At 38.8% G+C, this 26,971-nt stretch overlaps 1 long non-coding RNA gene across 2 annotated transcripts in view; it reads right to left on the bottom strand.

Annotated features, from left to right (window-relative positions):
• LOC118635900 overlaps window positions 1-26,971 on the bottom strand; it is a 57,547-nt gene that overhangs the window by 15,759 nt on the left and 14,817 nt on the right. The window contains exon 4 of one of the 2 annotated variants that reach the window (XR_004960582.1): window positions 11,839-11,892. The exons of the other annotated variant lie outside the window; for it this stretch is intronic. This is a non-coding gene — a long non-coding RNA (uncharacterized LOC118635900). The remainder of the gene's footprint in view (window positions 1-11,838; window positions 11,893-26,971) is intronic. 2 annotated transcript variants of the gene reach the window in all.

Raw genomic sequence — 26,971 nt, 5'->3', positions numbered from 1 at the left:
GAGGTGCCAGAGTGTGGTGGGCTGGGAGCCCATGGAAAGCAGCAGTCTTAGCTGAGCAGTGCCCTTGGGGAATAAACACCGAGCCCACTCCACAGTGCAGAGAGCCAGGACAGAGCCTTAAAGAGCAACAGACACACTTGGGGGCTATGGCAAAGGGAGGGCAGACTCGGCTGGAACTCAGTGGGGACACCTGGTATTTGGAGGGCACTCACAGTTTTTGCTGACTTGCGGCCACAAAGGATGGTGGCCAGTGTGCTCCTGCCTAGAGCTGTGGGGAAAAGCAGCAGCCCCCACCCACGGAGATTCAGCCTTTCCCAGGTGAGGCAAAGAAATGAAAATTGAGCCTCATTAATAACCAGCATTTTTCCCAACCCTCTGGAAATCCTCTTATGCAGAACACCAGGGCTACATTCCAAGGCACAGAGTAAGTGAGACTACTAGCCACCAGGAAAAAGTTAGAGGATAACTGAACCTTTCCTGGGCTTGGAAATCTACCCAGGAAAGTAAGACTTGACAGTGGTGTTTAACATGGGCCCACGCAGACTCATCCATACCCAGTAAAGAAAGCCACAAACCGTCATTATTTGCAGATGACATGATATTATACATAGAAAACCCTAAAGACTCCATCAAAAATCTACTAGACTTAATAAATGAATTTGGCAAAGTAGCAGGATACAAAATTAACGTCAAGAAATCGACGGCATTCTTATACACCAATGATGAACTCACAGAAAGAGAAACTGAAAAAACAATCCCATTTACCATCGCGCCAAAAAAATTACGATACCTAGGAATAAACTTAACCAAAGAAGTAAAGGACCTATTTGCAGAAAACTACAGGTCATTTAAAAAAGAAATAGAGGAAAATATAAAAAAGTGGAAGCACATACCCTGTTCATGGATTGGAAGAATTAACATCATTAAAATGTCCATACTACCCAAAGCAATCTATAGATTTAATGCAATCCCCATCAAAATACCAACGACATATTTCATAGAACTAGAACAAATACTTCAAAAGTTCATATGGAACCAAAAAAGACCCCGAATAGCCATAGCAATCTTGAAAAAAAAGAACAAAGTAGGTGGGATCACAATACCAGATATCAGGTTATACTACAAAGTGACTGTAACCAAAACAGCCTGGTACTGGCACAAGAACAGGCATATAGACCAGTGGAACAGAACTGAAAACCCAGAAATGGACCCAAGGCAATACGCTCAATTAATATTTGACAAAGGTGGCAAGAGCATACAGTGGAGTAAAGACAGCCTCTTTAATAAATGGTGTTGGGAAAATTGGACACCTACATGCAAAAAAATGAAACTAGACCATCAACTTACACCATACACAAAAATGAACTCAAAATGGTTAAAAGACTTAAATGTGACCCGTGAATCCATAAAAATTTTAGAAGAAAATGTAGGCAACAAAATTTCGGACCTCATAAGGAGCAGAATTTTCACTGATACATCACCTAAGGCAACAGAAATAAAGGAGAAAATGAACACATGGGACTACATTAAACTAAAAAGCTTCTGCACAGCAAAAGAAACAATCATCAAAATGGAAAGGCAACCCACTGTATGGGAGAACATCATTGCCAATGATGTATCAGATAAGGGGTTAATTTCCAATATATATAGAGTGGTCCTACAACTCAACAAAAGGAAGACAAAGAACCCAATTAAAAAAAGGGCAGAGGAGCTGAATAGACACCTCTCCAAACAGGACATACAAATGGCCAAAAGACATATGAAGAAATGCTCAACATCACTAATCATCAGAGAGATGCAAATTAAAACAACAATGAGGTATCACCTCACACCTGTCAGAATGGCCGCCATCAACAAATCATCAAACAACAAGTGTTGGCGAGGGTGTGAAGAAAAGGGGACTCTAATACACTGCTGGTGGGAATGCAGACTGGTGCAGCCGCTATGGAAAACAATATGGTGCTACCTCAAAAAATTAAAAATTGAACTTCCATTTAACCCAGTGATCCCACTGCTGGGAATATACCCTAAGAAGCCCGAAACACCAATCAGGAAGAATATATGTACCCCCATGTTCATAGCAGCACTATTTACAATAGCTAAGATCTGGAAACAGCCCAAGTGTCCACCAGTAGACGAATGGATAAAAAAGCGGTGGTACATATACACAATGGAGTACTATGCAGCTGTAAGAAAGAAAGATCTCTTATCCTTTGAGACGACATGGAGGGACCTGGAAAGTATTATCCTAAGTGAAAGAAGCCAAGCAGAAAAAGACAAATACCACATGATCTCACTTATATACGGAATATAATGAACATAACAGTCTGAGGAATACAGTAGACCCAGAAACATGGAAGTAGGGCACAGACTGACATCCCACAGAAGAGGGGGTGGGGGGGTGGGGGGTGGGAAGAGATAAACCACAGAACTTATATGCATGTATTCATGACCAATGGACATGGACAACTAACCCGGGGACAGGGCGGAGGTGGGGTGGGGTGGGGGGTGCCAATGGGGTAAAAAGGTAAAATATCTGTAACAAAAAAATAAATAAATAATTAATTAAAAATAAATAAATTAAAAAAAAAAAAAAAAGAAAGCCACAAACCACAGAACACCAACACCCACAGGGAAAATTTGGCAAGCTCCAAAACCCACTGAGATAGCCACAAAGGTGAAACAAAGAAACAAATCCCAAATGAAAGTACAAGAGAACTCTATCGAAGATGAGATCAATGAAATGCAGCTAAGCAAATTATCAGAGGTAGATTTCAGAGCCATGATCTGGAGGAAGCTCAACAGCATGAGTAAGGACATCAGAACCATGAGTAAATATATAGAAACATTCAAAACCTACCAAGTGGAAATGAAGAATGACATAGAAATTAAGAACACATTGGAAGAACTAACCAGCAGAGTAGAGGAAGCTGAGGACTGGATCAGTGAATTAGAAGATGGGGTAGAAAAAAATCAACATATCAGAAAACCAAAAGGAAAAACACTTAAAAAACAGGAAGACAGCTTAAGAGAACCGTGGGACTACTGGAAATGTAATAATATTCACATCATAGGAGTCCCCAAAAAGGAAGAAAATGGGCAAGGGATAGAGAATATTTTTGAAGAAATAGTGACAGAAAACTTCCCTAATTTGGTGAAGGAAGAAGGCATTTAAGGTCAAGAAGCACAATGAGCCCCAAGTAAGAAGAACCCAAACAGGCCCACACCAAGACACATAATAATTAAAATCCCAAAAATTAAAGACAAAGAGAGAATTCTAAAGGCAGCAAGAGATAAGCAACAGGTTACCAACACAGGAAACCCCATAACGCTCTCAGCTGATTTCTCAACAGAAACACTACAGGCCAGAAGGGAGTGGCATAAAGAAATCAAGGTCATGAAAACCAAGGATCTGAAGCCAAGACTACTCTATCCAGCAAGGCTATCATTTAAAATAGAAGGTCAAATAAAGAGCTTTCCAGACAAGAAAAAGCTAAGGGAATATATTTACACCAAACCAGCACTGCAAGATATACTGAAAGGACTGCTGTAATTAGTAGAAGAAATAGGAAGAAAAACAGAACCACACTAAACAAAAATAGCAATAAATAAGTACATATCAATTATCACCTTAAATGTAAATGGTTTGAATGCTCCGATAAAAAGACACAGAGTAGCTGACTGAATAAAAAAGCATGACTCACATATATGTTGTTTACAAGATACCCACCTCACAACAAAAGACTCACATAGGTTGAAAGTGAAGGGATGGATAAAAATCTTTCAAGCAAACAGAAAGAAAAAAAAAGGCTGGGGTAGCAATACTCATATCTGATAAAGGAGATTTCAAAGTAAAGGCCATAAGTAGAGACAAAGAAAGCCACTACATAATATCGAAAGGATCTATCCAACAGGAAGATATAACCTTGGTAAACATATATACACCAAATTAGGAGCACCGACATATATTAAAAACCTTTTGGAGGACTTCAAAGGAGAAATCAACAGCAATATAATCATAGCAGGAAACTTCAATACCCTGCTGACATCACTGGATAGATCTTATAGACAAAAAATTAACAAGGAAACACAGACTCTAAAGGAAGTGCTAGATCAAATGGATTTCATAGATATCTACAGAGAATTACACCCCAAAACTGCAGAATACACATTCTTCTCAAGTGCACATGGGACATTCTCAAATATAGACCACATGTTAGGACACAAACTAAGTTTCTACAAGTTTAAAAAGACTGAAATCATATCAAGCATCTTCTCAGATCACAATGGCATGCAACGAGAAATCAATTGCAACAAGAACTTGCAAAGACCTTTGAAATTATGGAGGCTACATAGCATGTTATTGAACAATAAATGGGTTACCATGGAGATCAAGGAAGAAATTAAAAACTTCCTGGAAGCCAATGAAAATGAACACTCAATAACACAAAATCTGTGGGATGCAGCGAAAGCAGTTCTGAGAGGGAAGTTCATAGTACTATAGGCCTACCTCAAGAACCAAGAAAAATTCTAATAGACTATCTAACTTCACAACTTAAAAAACTAGAAAGCAAACAGAAAGAAAACCCCAGAGCACATAAAAGGAAGGAAATAGTAAAGATCAGAGCAAAAGTAAATGACATGGATACCAAAAATACAATTCAAAGGATCAATGAAACAAAGAGTTGGTTCTTTGAAAAGATAAACAATATTGATGGACTGTTAGCTAGACTCACGAATAAACAAAGAGAACCCAAATACACAAAATCAGAAATGAAAGAGGACAAATAATAACTGACATCACAGAAATACAAAGGACTGTTAACAAATATTATGAACAATTATACAGCAATAAATTGGACAATCTAAGCATAATGGACAAATTTCTTTTTTTTAATCCTCACCAGAGGACATCTTTTTTGATGTTTTGTTCAGATAGAGTGGGAGGGAGGGAGGGAGGGAGGGAGGGAGAGACACACACACACACACACACACACACACACACACACAGAGAGAGAGAGAGAGAGAGAAACATAGACGTGAAAGGGATACATCAAGTGGTCGCCACCCACACAACCCAACCAGGGCCAGGGACAAACTGTAACCAAGGTACATGCCCTTAGCGGGAACCGAACCCGAGTCTCTCTGGACTGCAGGCCGACATTCTAACAGCTGAGCCAAACTGGCCAGGGCAAAATGGACAAATTTCTAGAAACACATAGTCTCCCAAAACTGAACTGGGAAGAGATAGAAAACTTGAACAGACCAATAACAACAACAAAAATTGAAGATGTAAACAAGACTGTCCCAGCAAGCAAAAGCCCAGACCCAGATGGCTTCACAGCAGAATTTTACTGAACATTCAAAGAAGAACTAATACCCATTCTCCTCAAACTATTTCAAAAATTCAAAAAGAAGGAAGACTTCCAAACTTGTTTTATGAGGCTAGCATAATTCTAATTCCGAAACCAGAAAGAAGACACTACAAAGAAAGAAAACTACAGACCAATATCCCTGATGAACATAGATGCCTAAATCTTGAACAAAATACTACCAAATTGAATCCAGCAATACATCAAAAAAGTTATTCACCATGACCAAGTGGGATTCATCCCAAGGATGCAAGGCTGGTACAATATTCGCAAATCAATAAATGTGATACACCACATAAATAAAATGAAGAATAAAAACCACATGGTCATATCAATAAATGCTGAATAAGCATTTGACAAAATCCAGCATCCATTTCTGATAAGAGCGCTCAGCAGTCTGGGAATAGAGGGAGATCATATCTCGAGATAATAAAGACCATATACGAAAGATCTACAGCCAACATCATTCTCAATAGGCAAAAACTAAAAGCATTTCCCTTAAGAACAGGAACAAGACAAAGATGTCCACTTTCGCCACTCTTATTTAACATAGTACTGGAAGTCTTAGCCACAGCAATCAGACAGGAAGAAAAAATAAAAGGGATCTAAATTGGAAAAGAGGAAGTGAAACTGTCATTATTCGCAGATGACATGATACTATACATAGAAAACACCAAAGACTCCAGCAAAAATTTGCTAGATTTAATAAATGAATTTGGCAAAGTAGCAGGATACAAAATTAACGTCAAGAAATCGATGGCATTCTTATACACAAATGATGAACTCACAGAAAGAGAAACTAAGAAAACAATCCCATTTACCACTGCGGCAAAAAAATTAAGATACCTAAGAATAAACTTAACCAAAGAAATCAAGGACCTATTCACAGAAAACTACAGGTCTTTGAAAAAAGAAATAGAGGAAAATGTAAAAAAGTAGAAGCACATACCTTGTTCATGGATTGGAAGAATCAACATCATTAAAATGTCCATACTTCCCAAAGCAATCTATAGATTCAATGCAATCCCCATCAAAATACCAATAACATACTTCACAGAACTAGAACAAATGTTTCAAAAGTTCATATGGAACCAAAAAGACCTCAGATAGCCACAGCAATCTTGAAAAAGAACAAAGTAGGAGGAATCACATTACCAGATTTCAGGTTATACTACAAAGCCACTGTAATCAAACAGCCTGGTACTGGCACAAGAACAGGCATATAGACCAGTGGAACAGATCAGAGATTCCAGAAATGGATTCAAGGCAATATGCTCAATTAATATTTGACAAAGGTGGCAAGAATATATAGTGGAGTAAAGACAGCTTCTTTAATAAATGGTTTTGGGAAAATTGGACAGCTACATGCAAAAAAATGAAACTAGACAATCAACTTACACCACACACAAGTATAAACTCAAAATGGATAAAAGACTTCAATGTGACTCATGAATCCATAAAAATCCTAGAAAAAAAACTAGAAAACAAAATTTCAGACATCATACGCAGCAGAATTTTCACTGATACATCACCTAAGGCAACAGAAACAAAGGAGAAAATGAACACATGGGACCACATCAAACTCAAATCTTTTGCACAGCCACAGATACAATCATCAAAATGGAAAGGCAACCCACTGTATGGGAGAGCATAATTACCAATGATATATCAGATAAGGGGTTAATTTCCAATATATATAGAGTGCTCACAAATCTCATCAAAAGGAAAACAAAGAACCTTGTTAAAAAATGGGCAGAGGAACTAAATAGACACCTCTCCAAACAGGACATACAAATGGCCAAGAGACATATGAAGAAATGCTCAACATCACTAATCATCAGAGAGATGCAAATTAAAACAACAATGAGCTATCACCTCACACCTGTCAGAATGGCCGCCATCAACAAATCATCAAACAAGTGTTGGCGAGGGTGTGGAGAAAAGGGGACTCTAGTATACTGCTGGTGGGAATGCAGACTGGTGCAGCCACTATGAAAAACAGTATGGTGTTGCCTTACAAAATTAAAAATTGAACTGCCAGTTGACCCAGTGATCCCACTTCTAGGAATATACCCTAAGAAGCCTGAAACACCAATCAGAAAGAATATATGCACCCCCATGTTCATAACAGCACTATTTACAATAGCTAACATCTGGAAACAACCCAAATGTCCATCAGTATACGAATGGATAAAAAAGCTGTTGTACATATACACAACGGAGTACCATGCAACTGTAAGAAAGAAAGATCTCTTATCCTTTGAGACATGGAGGGACCTGGAGAGTATTATCTTAAGCGAAACAAGCCAAGCAGAGAAAGACAAGTATCATATGATCTCACTTATTTGTGGAATATAATGAACATAACAGTCTGAGGAACGGGGTAGTCCCAGAGACATGGAAGTGGGGTACAGACTGACAATCCCCAGAAGAGGAGGTGGTGGGGGAGAGATAAACCACAAAACTTATATGCAGGTGTGCATGAACAATGGACATGGAGAACAAAGCTGGGGACAGGGCGAAGAGGGACGGGGAGGGAGGAACCTGTGGGAGAAAAAGAAGAAACATCTGTAACAAAAATAAGTTAATTAATTAATAAAAAAAAAGTCTCATTGAGTATAAATTTCCTCACTGTGTGGGAGCACAAGCAGCATTTTTCCCAAGATCTACTGAGGCTTGATTGACAAAAATTGTATATATTTAGGTGGTACAACATGTTTGTTTTTTAAGGTGCTCAATGAGATAATTTAATATATGTATACATTATGAAACAACTACCACAATCAAGTTAATTAACATATCCATTACTTCATAGAGTCAGCATTTTTTATTCTGGTGAGAACAATTAAAATTTATTATCTTAGCAAATATCAAGTATATAATAAAATATTGTTAAGTATAGCTGCCATTCTATAACTAGATCCCCAGAACTTATTTATAAGTGGAAGTGTTTACCATTTGACCAAAATCTCTTCATTTACTCAATCCCCAGACCTGGAAACTACTGTTCTACTCTGCTTCTAATGAGTTCAATGTTTTTAGATTCCACATATAAGAAAAGTTTGATGGTATGTGTCTTTCTGTGTCTGGCTTATTTCACTTAGCATAATACCCTCCAGGTTCACCCATGTTGTCACAAATGATTACATTGGAGTGGAGGAGGCAGAAGCCAAACTCTCCCATGAAGAACATGTGGACGGTGAAGCAAAGAAGTTACAACTCCTCCTTCAAGAAGTATAGCTCTGACATCAAAGTTACAACTAAACTACAGAACAACCATCATTCAAAACCGCCTGAAATCAAGCTGAATGGAAGTCCTACAACTACGGAATTAAAGCAGCAGCCACATCCAGACTGGTAGGAGGGGCGGCAGCGCGACGGGCTGGTCCCACGTGTGGCGGATAAAAATGAGGAGGCTCCCACGGCTGGGAAGGTCCTTCCTGAGGACTGAGGGGTCCCCGTCCCACACCAGGTGCCCCGCTCAGGGTTCCAGTGCCAGGAAGAGAATCCCCATAACTTCTGGCTGGAAAAACCAGCGGGAACTGAGGCTCAGGGAGGCTGAGGTGGCTGGAGCCCCAGGCAGCTCCTTAAAGGGCCCGCGCATGGACTTATCGGAATCACTCCCTCTAAGCTTGGAGGGGAGGCAGCTCGAGGGGCACCAGAGACATACAGGGAAGAACTGAGCTGTTTGGCACTGGAGCGAGGGCTGGAGAGGGGGCCTCCTGGGGACAAATGTGCTGTCAGAGGCCTTTGTTCCTTTGGTGAGCCCTTCCCCGGGGGCAGCAGACAGAAGCCATATCTGGGACTCCAGCGACTTGGCTCACACTGGTAGCCCCGCCCTGGTGACTCCCTGAGGCCCCGCCCCACCCCACCCAACTTTCAGGCCCACCCAAGCTGTTGCAACTTGCTTAACCATAGGATTGGCCTGTCTTGGATCCTGCTTCAGGTTTTTCTTAAGTTCTTTCAAACGAGCAGCATCTGGTCTCAGCGAGCCCCATACCTCTCATTAAGTAATACACTGAAACGAACACAGGGAGGCAGCCAAAATGAGGAGACAAAGAAACAGGTCCCAAAAGAAAGAACAGAACAAAACCCCAAGAAAAGAACTAAGCGAAAGGGAGGTAAGCAACCTAACAGATACTGAGTTCAAAGTAGTGCTTATAAGGATGCTCAATGAACTTAGTGAGAACCTCAGTGAACTTAGGGAGGGCCTCAAGAGCATTAAAAAGGACCATTTAGAAATCATGGATACACAGTTAGAATTGAAGGAGGCATTAACTGAAATAAAGAATAATTTACACAGCTCCAATAATAGAGTATGTAAATCCAAGGAGCAAACCATCGATTTGGAATATAAGGAATCAAAAAATGCCCAATCAGAACAGCAAAAAGACAAAAGAATCCAAAGAAATGAGGATAACGTAAGGAGCCTCTGGGACAACTTCAAGTGTGCCAACATTCACATCTTGGGGGTGCCAGAAGGAGAAGAGAGAGAACAAGAAATCGAAAACCTGTTTGAAACAATAATGGCAGAAAACTTTCCTAACTTGGTGAAGGAAACAGACATACAAGTCCAGGAAACACAGAGAGTCCCAAACAAGATGAACCCCAAGAGGCACACACCAAGACACATCATCATCAAAATGCAAAAGGTTCAAGACAAAGAGAGAATCTTAAAAGCAGCAAGAGAAAGGCAGCTAGTTACCTACAAGGGAGTTCCCATTAGGCTGTCAGCTGATTTCTCAAAAGAAACTTTGCAGGCCAGAAGGGAGTGGCAAGAAATATTCAGAGTGATGAAAACCAAGAATCTACAACCAAAATTACTCTATCCTGCAAAACTGTCATTTAGAATCGATGGACATATAAAAACTTTCCCAGACAAGAAAAAGTTAAAGGAGTTCATCACTGCCAGAATGTTATTATATGAAATGATGAAGGGTCTTTTTGAAGAAAAAGATAAAATATATGAACAAACAAAATGGCAATGAATACATATCTATCAACAATGGAATCTACAAACAAAATGAACAGGTAGAACAGAAACATTCTCATAGATACAAAGAACATTTTGTTGGTTGCCAGTTGGGAGGGGTTTGGGGGAATGGGTGAAAAAGGTGAAGGGATTAAGAAGCACAAATTCATTGCTAGACTGACAAAACTCAAAGGGAAAGGAGTTGGGGGGGTGGGAAGAAATAAACCAAAGAACTTATATGCATAACCAATGGACACAGACAATAGTGTGGGAAAAGGTGGGAGGGGGGAGGAGTGGGGAGGAGGGGGTCAGTGGGGGAAAAATGTGGAACATCTGTAATACATTTTACATCCAACAATAAAGATTTGAAAAAGGAAAAAAAAGAAAAAAAAAGAAGTATAACTCTGCAGGGAAGAAAAGAGGATGGTAGCAATGTCCAGGGAAGCATTTTTTCATAGCCCCTTTAGAATTTTCCTTGAACTTATCTCCAAAGATATTTCTCAGAAAGTCTGACAAGCACCTTCTGAGTGAAAGATTGCCTCATTTATAATTTATATTCAATACCACATATATGCTCCTCTTGAGCACTTCTTGAGACTGGAAAGGCTAAACTCAACATAGAAAAGAAAGAGCCAAATTCTTACCCCATAGAAACAGGAAACAATTTCTTTAGAGTAATTCAATTAGAAACAAGTAATATTTGATGCCTCCCTTAATTCTAGCTCCAGAACAACAATTATGAGTTCCAATATTTATTGATTGTTTACCATGTATTATATAATTGTCTAAGTGTATATATACAATTAATACTAAAAAATTCCATTAATTGGGCATTATTATATATGATAAAACTGAGGCACAGAGCGGTTAGGTTATTGGTGCACAATTCACATTATTAATGAGTAACAGAGCTGGGGCTTGAATCCAGGCAATCTAGTGTGTGCCACTAACCTCTCCTGTTATACGGCTGGAGGAGCAGAAAAGATCTTAGAAAAGATGCCTGCACCCTGTGTAGCTCAGGAACTTCAGATTAAGGTGAACAGAACTGGACAGACACACTGCTCTAAACTAGGTTTAACATAAATTAGCTTCATAAGTTGATTTAAATTCCCCTTGATATGTTAGCAAGCATTGATTGAGCAGCCCTATGCATTTAGCTCTGTTTTAGGCCTTGTGGTTGGGAAGACAAAAAGTTTGCTTGCAAAAAAGTCCTTCCTCAAATACTGGAAACTATTTGAGGGCATAAATATGTCTATTTTCCCTCCCCACTGACTCTCTACAACATAGTTCAATGACTGATATGTCATAGGCATTCAATGAATAATTGATGAATTAATGAATATCGTTTCTTCTCCAGATGTTTTCTATTCTAGAAAGAGAGCAAACAAGCCTGGTTGGGTTGAACTCAAGAATACATCTAGGGAAGTGTGTCCAAGATCGTGGCACAGGAGGACACTGAGATTGCCCCCTCCCAAGAACACAGTGAATGTATACCTTTATTTAGAACAATTCCTCTTCAGAGACAAGTGAGGGCCAATTGAACAGCTTCTGCACAAAAAGCAAGAGAGAGATTGCATAGAGAAGGCTGAAGAGAGCTCTCTGAGAGCTGAGGGAAGTCTAGTACCAGAGGAACCAGAGAGCACTATTGTTTCTATTTCTCTTGCACTTGGATATTAGGTAGGAGCTCTATCTAGGTTTTCTGTCTAATACCCAGCCACCCCTCCCAGAGTTAGCTCCAGCAAGAACATAAGGGTGCCATAGTATGTGCCCCTGTACCCAGAAATTGACCTAGTGGGTATAACAGGGCACTGCTCTGTCTACCCACTGGGTATGTGCATATAAGGCACTCCTCCACCTGGAAAGAGTGCAGAACCAGCAGGGCACTGTGGTGCCAGCACACAGGGCTGCCCTGTCAGAGAAAGTGAAGAACTAGTAGGGAGTTGCTATGCTCACATTGAACAGTTCTGCCCAGACCTGCTTGGGCAACAGGCAAAGCAACAGCTTAGGCCACACGCATACCAAGCAGCCCTGCCTGGATCAGAAGGGTAAGAAAATGTGCACACATCAGGCTGCTCTGCCCCAACTCCATTCTGGCTCTGGACAGCTGGAACAATGGAGAGCTAGTGTACACACACATGTACACAAGACTGCCCCTCTTGGAACCGGCTCCTTCTGGCTAGCCAGCACTTCAGACACTCTATGTGCTTGCCCTGACTTCAACTGGCATGCCAAAGCCATTTGGCACACATTCTACACAGAGGTCACTCCTACACAAAGCCACTTTTTCAAGATTGGTAAGAGAGCTATTTCATCTAACTCATAGGAATAAACACAGAAAGACAAACAAGTTTGGTTTAATAGTCAAAATTCAATTAATATGATGTACCATATAAAAAATGAAAGATAAAAATCAAATGATTATATCAATAAATGAAGAAAAAGTATCTGGCAGTATCTAGCATCCATTTATAATAAAAACTCTTAGAAAAATGGAAATAAATGGAACATCCCTCAACATAAGAAAAGCCACATATGACAAAACTATGGCTAACATCATACTCAGTGGTGTAAAACTAAACACATTTTCCTTAAGATAACATACAAGACAGGGACATCCACTTCCACCACTTTTATTGAACGTAGTCCCAGAAGTCCTAGCCACAGCAATCAGACAAGAAAAATAAATAAAAGGCATCCAAACTGGAAGAAGTAAAACTGTTATTATTTGCAGATGACATGATACTGTATATAAAGAGCCCTGAATATTAGGACAATACTGGGAAGAAGTGTGATACAATGGTTATGAAAGTGGGCATTGGAGTCAGACTGGTTTTGAGTCATAATAATGCCATCTATTAATGATGTTATTTTTGGCAAATAATCTGAGCCTGTTTTTTTTTTTTTAATATGTTTTCATTGATTTTTAGAGAGAAAGGGAGAGGGAGAGAGAGAGACAGAAAGAGAAACATTGATGAGAGAGAAGCATCCATCAGCTGTCTCCTGCATGCCCCGTACTGGGGACCGAGCCCACAACCCAGGTATGTGCCCTGACTAGGAATTGATTCTGAGACCTCTTGGTATGGGACCATGCTCAACCAACTAAACCACATCAGCCAGGACTCTGAGCCTGTTTCTAAGTCTGAATAATAGCCCTGGCCGGTTTGGCTCAGCAGTTAGAGCATCGGCCTTTGGACAAAAGAACCCTGGGTTCGATTCCAGCCAAGGGCACGTACCTCAGTTGCAGTTTGTCCTCGGTCCTGGTTGGGGTTGTGTGGGTGGCAACCAGTTGATGTGTCTCTCTCACATCGATGTTTCTCTCTCTCTCTCTCTCTCTCTCTCTCTCTCTCTCTCTCTCTCTCCCCCTCCTTCCCTCCCACTCTGAAGATAAATGTAAAAATATCCTCAGGTGAGGATTTAAAAAAAAATCTAACAATGGCATAAGAATTGTATCTAACTCCTAAGATTTTTGTGATGACTAAGTAAGTTAATAAATGAGATAATGCATGTAATATTAGCTCAGTGCCCAGTTCATAGTAAGAACTCAGTAAATGGTGGTTATTATTATGACTGTAAATTTACTGTGGAATTTTGGCTGGAGAAGAGGAGTTGACCTTTACTTCCAGGTTTGTTTATAGCTGAGGTTACTGGGTGCTTGGTGCTACCACATACTAGGTGGGGAATCCAGGAGTGGCAGTTTTGAGGGTGAAGGCAGGAATAACATGATGTTCTTGGTTTGTAATTATAAGTTGGTTTTCCAGAGAATAATCAACTGTCAAAATCAAGGTTTTGAGGGTTCAAATCTGAGGGACAGCCCTTGAACTGTCAAGGTTCCATCATTCTGACCTATTTATCATTAGATCCCCAATTTATATACACTGTCTAATTAAATGTTACATTCTAAATGGTGCAGTCTATTTAAACAGTACTATGAAATTCTTTCAAAATCAAAGCCGTTATTCTAAAGCCAATTCAGTTAGCCATTAGGATTCTGGCCTAATGGATATAATTGGTGAGAATGTGTATGAGATCAAAACAACAGCATGAAGCTACATTGTGGCATTTCCATACTGAGTTTCATTCATAAATTCCTTTGGGAGTGGCTATGGCAACATGGTTAAGATTCCTGACATGAGAGTGCATGGGTTCAAACCCTGGATCTACTAATTGTTAGTAGATGATCCTAATAATTTATCTAATCTTTGGGACTCAGTTTCCCCATCTGTAAATTGGGAGATAATATTACCTACCAATCTGTTGGGTTACACTTAGAGAGCAGGACTTGACACCTAGGAAGTGCTACATGAGTACTGGTCATTGCTATCAATATCATAGAGTATGGTCTAGTGGAAAAACAATTTCACCAGGAATTAGATTTATTTGGGTTTGAAATTATTGAGTACTTCAAAAGTTAGCTTGGCCATTTATCGTCCCTGACCCAGGCTAGCTTAGGTAGGTAATTTTCACACAGATATCCCTCTATCAGAAGACTCACCTATCATGCTACTCAGTCATTTTCTATTTACTTGTCTGAAAATCAGTAAAGACCATGACAGGTCTTATTTGTCTGGTTTACTGTTTAATCCTTACCTAGCAAATAACAGAGACTCAATAAATTATATATCGACTAAGTGTATACACATTCAGTTAACTCTCCTGGGTTGCATTGTGTGTAACATGGAATTATTAATCCCTTTAGGCATGGAACTAAACCCTATGATCTATCCACAACTGTTGTGATAAGACAAATTTTCAAGCACTATTCCTGGTCAATGGATACCAGGAAACACATGGGGAAATCATATGATTCTGATGCTATAAGAAAATAATAGCATCCAGTGCATTCACTTTAGGTCAAACTACAAGAGAATTCCTATTTTCCCAAAAAGTAAGCACAGCAAGTAAGCAGACACTTAAGAAATTTACCTAGGAAAGTGGTTCTCAAAGTTTGGTCTCCAAACCAACAGCATCACCTGGGAACCTGCATAAAATACATATTCTTGGGCCCCACCCGACACCTACTGAATCAGAATTATCTGGAAGTAGGATCCAGAAACTTGTGTTTTCACAAAACTTTTTGTTGATTTTGATGCATGCTCAAGTTTGAGAACCACTAACCAACATTATCCATGTGCCCTTAACCTATATTTTGTTTGAAACAGTTGTCATATTTGTTTATAGCTCAGGTCTGGGTATAAGTTTTCTCCTGGTCAGTTTCATTGTGACATATCTTAACCCAGCCCCTCATACCATAAATGCTCATAGGACAGAGGGGCACTGGATGAATGAATATAAAGAATAACATGATTCAGGTTCTTTAGTTTTCTTCTTCATTTGTCCCCTCATATATCACATTGTGCAATGATAATAATGTTAATAGCAGCTAACATGGAGTACCTGTGACATACAAATCACTGTTAGGTGTGTGTATGTATATAAATATTATCATAGGTGTGAAATAGGTGTTTTCATAGAAGAGGAAACCGAAGCTCACAGTTTATGCCTTGCTGATCACATTCTCTTCTCCATCTCAGAAACAACCACTATTCTGAATTTGGAGTTTATCATTCCTATGCATGCCTTTATATTTTATTATGTTATTTGTGTATCCCTAAAATACATATGACATTGTTTAACAAGTTCTTGGACTTCATGCAAATGATATCTTACTGTGTATAGTCTTCTGCAAGTTGATTTTTCCTCACTATTATGCATGTGAGATTTATCCATGTAGATGTGTGTAGCTTTAGTCCATTTCTTTTTTTATGGCTGTTTTGATTCCATTTTGTGAGTATATGACAATTTATCATTGTTGGTGGCTGTCTTTTTACATTTTGTTTTCTGCTGTAAAAAATGCTTAATATGTTCAAAACTAAACATGTTCTTCCTCCATTTTCCCCCAACTAAGAAAATAGCCAGACAAATCTCCCAGTTACTCAGGTTAAAAACCTGGTATCATCCTTGATGCTTCCCTTTTGCACCTCTACCTAACTTGTGAATGATTGTTCTATTCTAAAAGGACACAACAGTATGGTGATTACCAGAGGGAAAGGGGGGTGGGGGGAAAATGGTGATGGAAGGAGACTTGGGGTGGTGAACACACAATACAATATACAGATGATGTGTTGTAGAATTTTACACTTGAAACCTATATAATTTTATTAACCAATGTCACCCTCAATAAATGCAATTTAAAAAAAATAATTGATAGCTGCAAAAAACAACAACAAAAACAAACAAATCTCCAGAATTTGATTACATTTCCCCACCTCCACTACTACCAAGTCACCATTATTTCTTACCTGACCTATTGCAATCACCTCTAAACTGGGCACTCAGCTCCCACCATGCCTCTTTACAGTTTATTTTAAACATAACAACCAGAGTGACTCTATTAAAATATTAAACTATGTCACTCATACTGCTCATAACCTTTTAAAATTAAAAAATCTTTTTGTAAAAAATATTTTTTCTTTATTGATATTTTAGAGAGAGGAAAGGAGAGAGAGAGAGAGAAACATCAATGAGAGAACATCGATTGGCTGCCTCCTGCATGCCCCCCACTGGTGACTGGGCCCACAACCTGGGCATGTGCCCTGACCGGGAATCAATCCAGCGACCTCTTGGTGCATGGGTCACTGCTCAACCAGTGAGCCACACCAACCGGGCTAAAATTAAGAAATCTTATTAATTAAATTTATTGGGGTTGACATTGGTTAATAAAATTATATAGGTTTTGTGTGTAAAATTCTATGATACAGCATCCGTATATTGTATATTATTCCCACCACCCAAAGTCAAATCTTGTTTCAGTACTGTATATTTGACCCACTTGACCCTTTACTACCCCTCAACCCCTCTTCCCTCTGGTAACCAACATACTGTTGTCTGTGTCTATGAGTTTTAGTTTGCTTTTCTTGCTCGTTCATTTGTTGCTATCAGTTTTATATTCCACATATGAGTGAGATCATATTGTTCTTGAGTTTCTCTGTCAGGCTTATTTCACTTAGCATGATATTCTCAAGATCCATCCATGTTGTCACAAATGGCAGTATTTCATCTTTTCTTATGGTTAGTAGTATTCCATTGTAGATTATAGTTTTCCCTTTCGTTGTTCTTGGCTCCCTTGTAAAATATGAGTTGACTGTATATGGAGGGGTTTAACTCTGGGCTGACTATTAGGCTTCATGTTTCTATTTTTATTTCAGTACCATACTGTTTTAATTACTTTAGCTTTGTAGTGTAGTTTGAAATCAGGAAGTGTAATACCTCTGGTTTTGTTTTTCTTTCTCAGGATTGCTTTGTCTCTTTGTTTTGCTTTTGTTTTTGTTTTTTTTTGTGTGTGGTTTTATGCAAATTTTAGGATATTTTTCTATTTCTATGAAAAAAATGCCATTGGAATATTGATAGTGATTGTGTTGAATCTGTAGATGACTTTTGGGTAATATGACTATTTTAACAATATTAAGTCTCCCAATCCATGAGTACAGGATATCTTTCCATTTGTTTGTATCTTCTTTGATTCCTTTCAATGAATCCATGTAGTTTTGTTGTACAGATCTTTCATTTCTTGTTTAAATTATTACTAGATATTTTATTATTATTATTATAATATTATTATTATTATTTTGTGTAACATGCCCTTAGCAGGAACCGAACCCGGGACTCTGGTCCGCAGGCCGATGCTCAACCGCTAAGCCAAACTGGCCAGGGTGATATTTTATTATTTTTGATGCTATTGTGAATGGGATAGTTTTCTTTATTTCTCACACTTTTTATTATTAGTGTATACAAAGGCAACTGATTTATGTATGTTGATTTTATATCCTGCAACTTTACTGAATTTGCTGATTATTTCCAACAGTTTTTTTTTTAGTCTTTCAGATTGTCTATAATCAAAATCATATCATCAGCAAATAGTGACAATTTTACTTCTTCCTTTCTGATATGAATACCTTTTATTTTATTGTGTTGCATAATTGCTCTAGCAAGAACTTCCAGTACTATATTAAATAATAGCTGTGAGAGTGGGCGCCCTTGTCTACTTCCTGATCTCAGAGAAAAAGCTTTCACATTTTTACCATATTAGCTGTGAGTATGTCTATATGGCCTGTATTGTGTTGAAGTATGTTCCTTCTATACGCAATCTGTTGAGGTTATTTATGAGAGGATGTATTTTTTTCAAATGTTTTTTTTTTTTTCTAAAATGGATTTCAATGATCAGGTAAGTTTTTTTTTTTTTTTAATCATCCTCACTCGAGGACACCTTTCCATTCTTTGTTCAGATAGAGTGGGAGGGAGAGAGAGGAACAGAGAGAGAGAGAAACATCGATGTGAAAGGGACACATCGAGTGGCCGCCACCCGCACAACCAACCAGGGCCGGGGACAAACTGCAACCAAGGCACATGCCCTTAGCGGGAACCGAACCCGGGTCTCTCCGGACCGCAGGCCGATGCTCTAACCGCTGAGCAAACCGGCCAGGGCTGATCAGGTAAGTTTTAGCTTTCTTCATAATATGTATTGTATTACAATTATTGATTTGTGTATATAAAAGTCATCTTTGCATCCTAGGGATAAGTCCCACTTTGATGTAATGTATAGTACTTAAAATGTGTTCTTAAATTCAGTTTGCAAACATTTGTTGAAAATTTTTGCAGCTATATTCATTGGAAATATTGGTGTATAGTTTTCTTTTGTAGTGTGCTTATCTGGTTTTGGGATTGGTAATGCTGGTTTTGTTGAACAACTTTGGAAGTGTTTCCTCCTCTTCAATATTTTGGAAGAGCTTGATAAAGATTGGCACTAATTATTTAAATGTTTCATAGAGTATAACAGTGAAACAGTCTGGTTCTGGAGTTTTTGGTGTTGAGAGAACTTTGAATACTAATTCAATCTCTTTACTTATTATTGGCCTGTTCAAATTTTCTATTTCTTCCTGATTCAGTCTTGTTAGGCTATGTGTGTTTCTAAAAAATTTATCCATTTCTTCTCGGTTATATAATTTGTTGGCATATCATTGTTCATGGTATTGTCTTATAATCCTATGTATTTCTGTAGTATCAGTTGGAATGTCTCATCTTTCATTTCTAATTTAATTTATTTGAGTCTTCTCTCTTTTTTCCTTAGGTAAAAATCTGTCAGTTTTGCCCTGGCTGGTGTGGCTCAGTTGGTTGGAGCATTGTCCCATGCACCGAAGGGTAGCAGGTTTGATTCCTGGTCAGGGCATATACCTGAGTTGGGAGTTCAGTCCCAGGTTGTGTGAGCGGCAACTGATTGATGTTTTTCTCACATCAATGTTTCTCTCTCTCTCTTTCTAAAAATCAGTAAAAAGATATCCTTAGGTGATGGGAAAAAAAAGGTTTGTCAATTTTATCTTCTTGGAAAACCAGCTCTTAGTTCTGTTGATTCTTTCTATTGTTTTTCTGGTCTCTATTTTATTTATTTCCACTGTGATCTTTGTTATTTCCTTCCTTTTGCTAACTTTGGGCTTAAATTGTTCTTTTCTGCTTCCTGAGGTGTAAAGTTAGGTTACTTGAGATCTTTATAATTTCTTAAAAATGCATTTATTGCCCTAAACTTTTCTCTCAGAACTGCTTTTGCAACCTACCACAGGCTTGATATGTTGTGTTTGTATTTTCATTTGTTTTGAGATAGTTATTTCCTTTTTGATTTTTTATTTGACCCATTGGTTGTTCAGAAGTGTGTTGTTTAGTTTCTACCTATTTGTATATTTTACAGCTTTCCTGTTGTTAATTTCTAGTTTCATACCTTTAGTCCATGGCAGTGGTTCTCAACCTTCCTAATGCCGTGACCCTTTAATACAGTTCCTCATGTTGTGGTGACCCCCAACCATAAAATTATTTTTGTTGCTACTTCATAACTGTAATTTTGCTACTGTTATGAATGGCAATCAGAAATATGTGTTTTCCTATGGTCTTAGGCAACCGCTGTAAAAGGGTCGTTCGATCCCCAAAGGGGTCATGACCCACAGGTTGAGAACCACTGCACTCTAAGGTATGGTCTAATTCCAACATTTGTTTGTTGATATTCTGTCTGGATAATCTATCCATTGTAGACAGTAGTGTATTGAAGTCCCCCACTAGTATTGTATTGCTGTGTATTTCTACCTTCTGATCTGTTAGTATTTTCTTAATATATTTAGGTACTCCAATATTAGATGCATATATATTCATGATTTCTGTGTCTACTTGGTGTATTGACCCCTTTATCATTATATAATGACTTTTTTTGTCTCGTTACTATTTTTGGCTTTAAGTCTATTTTGTGTGATATAAGTATGGCTAGCTGGGCTTTCTTTTGGTTTTTATTTCAATAGGATATCTTGTTCCATCCCTTCATTTTGAGCCTATATGTGTCTTTAGATCTGAAATGACTCTCCGATAGGCAGCTCATAGTTGGGTCTTGTTTATTCTCCCAGCTACTCTGTGTCTTTTGTTTGATTAATTCAATCCATTCACATTTAAAGTGATTAGTGATATTTACAGACTTACTATTGTCATCTTGTTTGCCTTCTGGTTGTTCTGCATTTTCATTGTTTATTTGTCCATCTCTTTCTGCCTACCTTTATAAATGGTTGGGTTTCCATGGTGGTATGCTCTGTTTCCCCCTTTTGTTATATTTCATGCATCTACTACAGATTTTTGCTTTTTGGTTCCCATGTGAATACTTGAAGTATATCCTACCTGGTTGTAGAATATTCTTTTTTATATATTGTTAGAATCAATTTTTTAATGTTTAACTTCACAAAGATATTGGTCTGCAATTTTCTTTTTTAAATAAATATCTTTGGTTTGGGTATCACAGTAAGACTTGCCTCATAAAATGAGTTGGAAAATGTTTCCTCTTCTCCTAATTTTTAGAAGACATTTGTGAAATCATTGTTTATTCTTCTTTAAGCAAGTAGTAAACTTCACCAGTGAAATCATCTAGGTCTGGAGATTATTTTATTTTTTAAAGAAGTTTACTTCCATATTCAATGACTTTAATGATTATGAGGCTATATATATTATTTAATTTATTTTGGTTGAGTTTTTTTTTCTTTTTTTCAAATCTTTATTGTTGGATGTAAAATGTATTACAGATGTTCCACATTTTTCCCCCATTAACCCCCTCCTCCCCACTCCCGCCCCCCTCCCACCTTTTGCCACACTATTGTCTGTGTCCATTGGTTATGCATATAAGTTCTTTGGTTTATTTCTTCCCACCCCCCCAACCCCTTTCCCTTTGAGGTTTGTCAGTCTAGCAATGAATTTGTGTTTCTTAATCCCTTCACCTTTTTCACCCATTCCCCCAACCCCCTTCCCAACTGGCAAACAACAAAATGTTCTCTGTATCTATGAGAATGTTTCTGTTCTTCCTGTTCATTTTGTTTGTAGATTCCATTGTTGATAGATATGTATTCATTGCCATTTTGTTTGTTCATACATTTTATCTTTTTCTTCAAAAAGACCCTTCATCATTTCATATAATAACGGTTTGGTAGTGATGAACTACTTTAACTTTTTCTTGTCTGGGAAAGTTTTTATATGTCCATCAATTCTAAATGACAGTTTTGCAGGATAGAGTAATTTTGGTTGTAGGTTCTTGGTTTTCATCACTCTGAATATTTCTTGCCACTCCCTTCTGGCCTGCAAAGTTTCTTTTGAGAAATCAGCTGACAGCCTAATGGGTACTCCCTTGTAGGTAACTAGCTGCCTTTCTCTTGCTGCTTTTAAGATTCTCTCTTTGTCTTGAACCTTTTGCATTTTGATGATGATGTGTCTTGGTGTGTGCCTCTTGGGGTTCATCTTGTTTGGGACTCTCTGTGCTTCCTGGATTTGTATGTCTGTTTCCTTCACCAAGTTAGGAAAGTTTTCTGCCATTATTGTTTCAAACAGGTTTTCGATTTCTTGTTCTCTCTCTTCTCCTTCTGGCACCCCCAAGATGCAAATGTTGGCACGCTTGAAGTTGTCCCAGAGGCTCCTTACACTATCCTCATTTCTTTGGATTCTTTTTTCTTTTTGCTGTTCTGATTGGGGATTTTTTGCTTCCTTATATTCCAAATCGATGGTTTGCTCCTTGGATTTACATACTCTATTATTGAAGCTGTGTAAATTATTCTTTATTTCAGTTAATGCCTCCTTTAATTCTAACTGTGTATCCATGATTTCTAACTGGTCCTTTTTTATGCTCTTGAGGCCCTCCCTAAGTTCACTGAGGTTCTCACTAAGTTCATTGAGCATCCTTATAAGCAGTATTTTGAACTCAGTATCTGTTAGGTTGCTTATCTCCCTTTCGCTTAGTTCTTTTCTTGGGGTTTTGTTCTGTTCTTTCTTTTGGGATCTGTTTCTTTGTCTCCTCATTTTGGCTGCCTCCCTGTGTTTGTTTCTGTGTATTACTTAATGAGAGGTATGGGGCTCGCTGAGACCCGATGCTGCTCATTTGAAAGAATTTAGGAAAAACCTGAAGCAGGATCCAAGACAGGCCAATCCTATGGTTAAGCAAGTGGCAACAGCTTGGGTGGGCTTGAAAGTTGTGTGGGGCGGGGTGGGGCCTCAGGGAGTCACCAGGGCTGGGCTACCAGTGTGAGCCAGGTTGCTGGAGTCCCAGATATGGCTTCTGTCTGCCGCCCCCAGGAAGGGCTCACCAAAGGAACAAAGGCCTCTGACAGCACGTTTGTCCCCGAGGAGGCCCCCTCTCCAGCCCTCGCTCCAGTGCCAAACAGCTCAGTTCTTCCCTGTGTGTCTCTGGCGCCCCACGAGCTGCCTCCCCTCCGAGCTTAGAGGGAGAGAGTCCGACAAGTCTGTGCGCGGGCCCTTTAAGGAGCTGCCTGGGGCTCCAGCCGCCTCAGCCTCCCTGAGCCTCAGTTCCTGCTGGTTTTTCCAGCCAGAAGTTATGGGGATTCTCTTCCTGGCACTGGAACCCTGAGCGGGGCACCTGGTGTGGGACGGGCACCCTTCAGTCCTCAGGAAGGACCTTCCCAGCCATGGGAGCCTCCTGATTTTTATCCACCACGCGTGGGTGTGGGACCAGCCCGTCTCACCGCCGCGCGCCGCCGCCGTCACCCCTTGCGCCGCCCGTCCTACCGGTCTGGATGTAGCTGCTTTTTTTTTTTTTTTTTTAATTCCGTAGTTGTAGGACTTCCATTCAGCTTGATTTCAGGCGGTTTTGAATGATGGTTCTTCTGTAGTTTAGTTGTAACTTTGATGTGGTTGTGGGAGGACGTGATGCCGCGTTTACCTACGCCTCCATCTTGACCGGAAGTCCTTTTTGGTTGAGTTTTGATAGTTTGTGGTTTTAGAAGAACTATTAGATTTTTAAAATTTAAATTATTTTTTTTCTTTCAATTATATTTTGTATTGGTTTCAGGTGTACAGCGTAGTGGTTAGAAAATCACATATTTTACAAAGTGTTCCCTTTGATATTTCCAGTGCTCTAACTGGCTCCATACATAGGTATTGCAATATTGACTATATTCCCTATGCTGCATTTACATTCCTGTGACTATTCTATAACTACCAATTGGTGCTTCTTGATACCTTTGCTACTTTCACCAAGCCCCCCAAATCCCCTTCCCTCTGGCAACCACCAGAATGCTCTCTGTGTCTATGCGTCAGTTTTAATATTGTTTCCTTTGTTCTTTAGATTTCACATAAAAGGGAAATCATATGCATTTGTCTTTCTCTGACTGAATTATTTCACTGAGCATAATACTCTCTAGGTCCATCCATACGGTCACAATAGTAAGATTCCATTTTTTTTTTTTACTGAGTAATATTCCATTGTATATATGTGCCATTGTTTTTTTATCCACTTGTCTATTGATTGACACTTAGGTTGCCTCCATATTTTGGCTATTGTAAATAATGCTGCAATGAAATAGGAGTTAACATTGTTTTTCTAATTACTATTTTTTTTTAAGCTAAATCCACATTGTCACAAAGCAGTCTCATTTTTAATTTTTTGAGGAAATTCCATACTGTTTTCCATAGTGGCTGCATCAATCTGCATTCCCACCTATAGTGCACAAAGGTTCCCTTCTCTACACATCCTCAACAACACTTGTTTGTTGATTTATTGATGATAGACATTCTGACAGGTATGAAGTGATACTCAGTGTGGTTTTAATTTGCATTTCTTTGATGATTAGTGATGTTGAACATTTTTTCATATGTCTATTAGCCTTTTTTTTCCCCATTGATTTTTAGATAGAGTGGGTGGGAGAGAGAGAGAGAGAGAGAGAGAGAGAGAGATCTATGTGAGAGTGACACATCAATTGGTTGCCTCCCACATGACCCCCCACCAGGGCAAGGATCAAACCTGCAACCCTGGTACAGGCTCTTGACTGGGAATTGAACTCGAGACTCTGGTCCATACACTGATGTGTTAACCACTGAGCAACCAGCTAGGGTTCTATTAGCCTTTTATATGCCCTCTTTGGAAAAGTGTCTATTCAGGTCCTCTGACCATTTTTCAACTGTTATGTTTGTGTTCCTTTGGTGTTGAGTAGTATGAGTTCTCTATAAATTTTGGATATTGAGCCTTTATCAGATGTATCACTGGCCAACATTTAGTAGGTTGTTTCTTCGTTTTGTTGATGGTTTCTCTTGCTATGCAAAACCTTTTTAGTTTGATGTAATACCATTTATTTATTTTTTCTTTTGTTTCCCTTGCCTGAGGAGTATATCAGAATAATATTGCTAAGAGAAGTGTCAGCAATTTTACTGCCTATGTTTTCTTCATGGAGTTATGGTTTCTAGTTTCACATTTAAGTCTTTAACACAGTTTGAGTTTATTCTTATATATGATGTAGGAAGGTGATCTAGTTTCACTTTTTTTGCATGTATCTGTCCAATTTTCCTAGGACCATTTATTGAATAGACTGTCTTTACCCCATTGTATGTCCTTGCCTTCTGAGTCAAATATTGACACTGACCATATAGGTGTGGGTTTATTTCTGGGCTCTCTATTCCATTCTATTGATCTATATGTCTGTTTTTTATATCAGTACCATGCTGTTCTGATTACTATTTTCTTGTAGTATAGTTTGATATCAGATAGTATGATACATCCAGCTTTGTTATTCTTTCTAAATATTGCTGAGGCTATTTGGATTTCACTGTAATTCCAAACAAATTTTGAAGTATTTTTTCTAGTGTTGCAAAATACTCTTTTGGTATCTTGACAGGGATTGTGTTGAATCTATAGATTGCTTTGGGTAGTATGAACATTTTAATGATGTTAATTCTTACTATACATGAACATGGTATATGCTTCCATTTATTTGTATTTTCTTTGATTTCTTTTTTCAGTGCCTTATACTTTTCTGAGTACAGGTCTTTCACCTCCTTGGTTAAATTTATTCCTAGGTATTTTATTTTATTTTTGGTGCAATTGTAAATGGTATTGTTTTCTTAGTTTCCTTTCCTGATAGGAACTGTTCAGATTTTTCTAAGTTGTCGAATATGTAAGCATAAAGTGATTTATGGTATTCTCCTATCATCCCTATAATGGCTGCAGGATCTGCAGTATTATCTCCAATTTCATTCCTAATTGGGGATTTGCCTTACCTCTTTTAACTTTTATTAATCTTTCTACAGGCTTATCAATTTTATTTTGTTTTCAATGAAGGAGCTTATAAAGGTTTCATTGAGAATAGGGAGAAAAATGGTGGTGGAGTGAATGGAAGCTACACAGACCGTCTTCCGGGACCAAACTGGAATTACAATTAAAATAAAAACAAATCATTGAGAAAAACCAACTGAAAAGCAGCTGGAGAAAACCCATATAACAAGGGATGGAAAGAGGACAACACATTGAGCCTGGTAGGAAATGTGGAGGCACGAGAAGGTGGACTGGGAGCCCACGGACAGCAGTGAGGGCTGTCTTAGCTGCGAGCAGTCAGTTCCCTGAAGAAACAGAGCACTAAATCAGCTACAGCCACTCACCTTGGACTCCCACAGAGGGAGGGCAAACGAATGGAACTGTGTAGAGAGAGTCTAGGGCTCCTGACACAAGAGAGAGCTGGAGGGGAGGACACTAGGAGTTTTGTGCTGAATCACACACTCACGGGACAATGGCAATCCTGTTCAAAGAGCCTCTTCCCAGAGCCCTGAGGATAAGCAATGGCTTGTCCCTCAGAAAATAACACCACCAAGCCAGGCCAGAGAAATGGAAATTGAGGCTCATTAACAGCTGGAGACTGACAGTAAGCAATTGCCCCACTTGATTGAACTCCTCTTACCATGTACACATAAGAGATTGTTCATTCAACTGAGGGCTACAACACAAGGTTCATCAAGCAACTCAGAATAAAAGCCTGCAGGCAAAATCTAGAGGATAACTGAACCTTTGCTTGGCTTGCAAACCAACCCAGGAAAGTAAGACTCGACAGTGGTGTATAATGTTGGGCCTCCCATACTCATCCAAATCCAGTAGAGGGAGCCACAATCAGTGGAACACTAACACCCACAGGAAAAATTTGGCAGGCTCCAAAACCAACTGAGACAGCCAAAATGGTGAAATGAAAAAACAAATCCCAAATGACAGAACAAGAGAATTCTACAGAAATTGAGATAAATAAAATGGAATTAAGCAAGATATTAGAGGCAGAGTTCAGAGTAATGATTA

The sequence above is a fragment of the Molossus molossus genome, unplaced genomic scaffold, assembly GCF_014108415.1.
Source record: "Molossus molossus isolate mMolMol1 unplaced genomic scaffold, mMolMol1.p scaffold_m16_p_2, whole genome shotgun sequence".
Classification (NCBI taxonomy): domain Eukaryota; kingdom Metazoa; phylum Chordata; class Mammalia; order Chiroptera; family Molossidae; genus Molossus; species Molossus molossus.
This window is presented reverse-complemented; position numbering and strand designations above follow the sequence as displayed.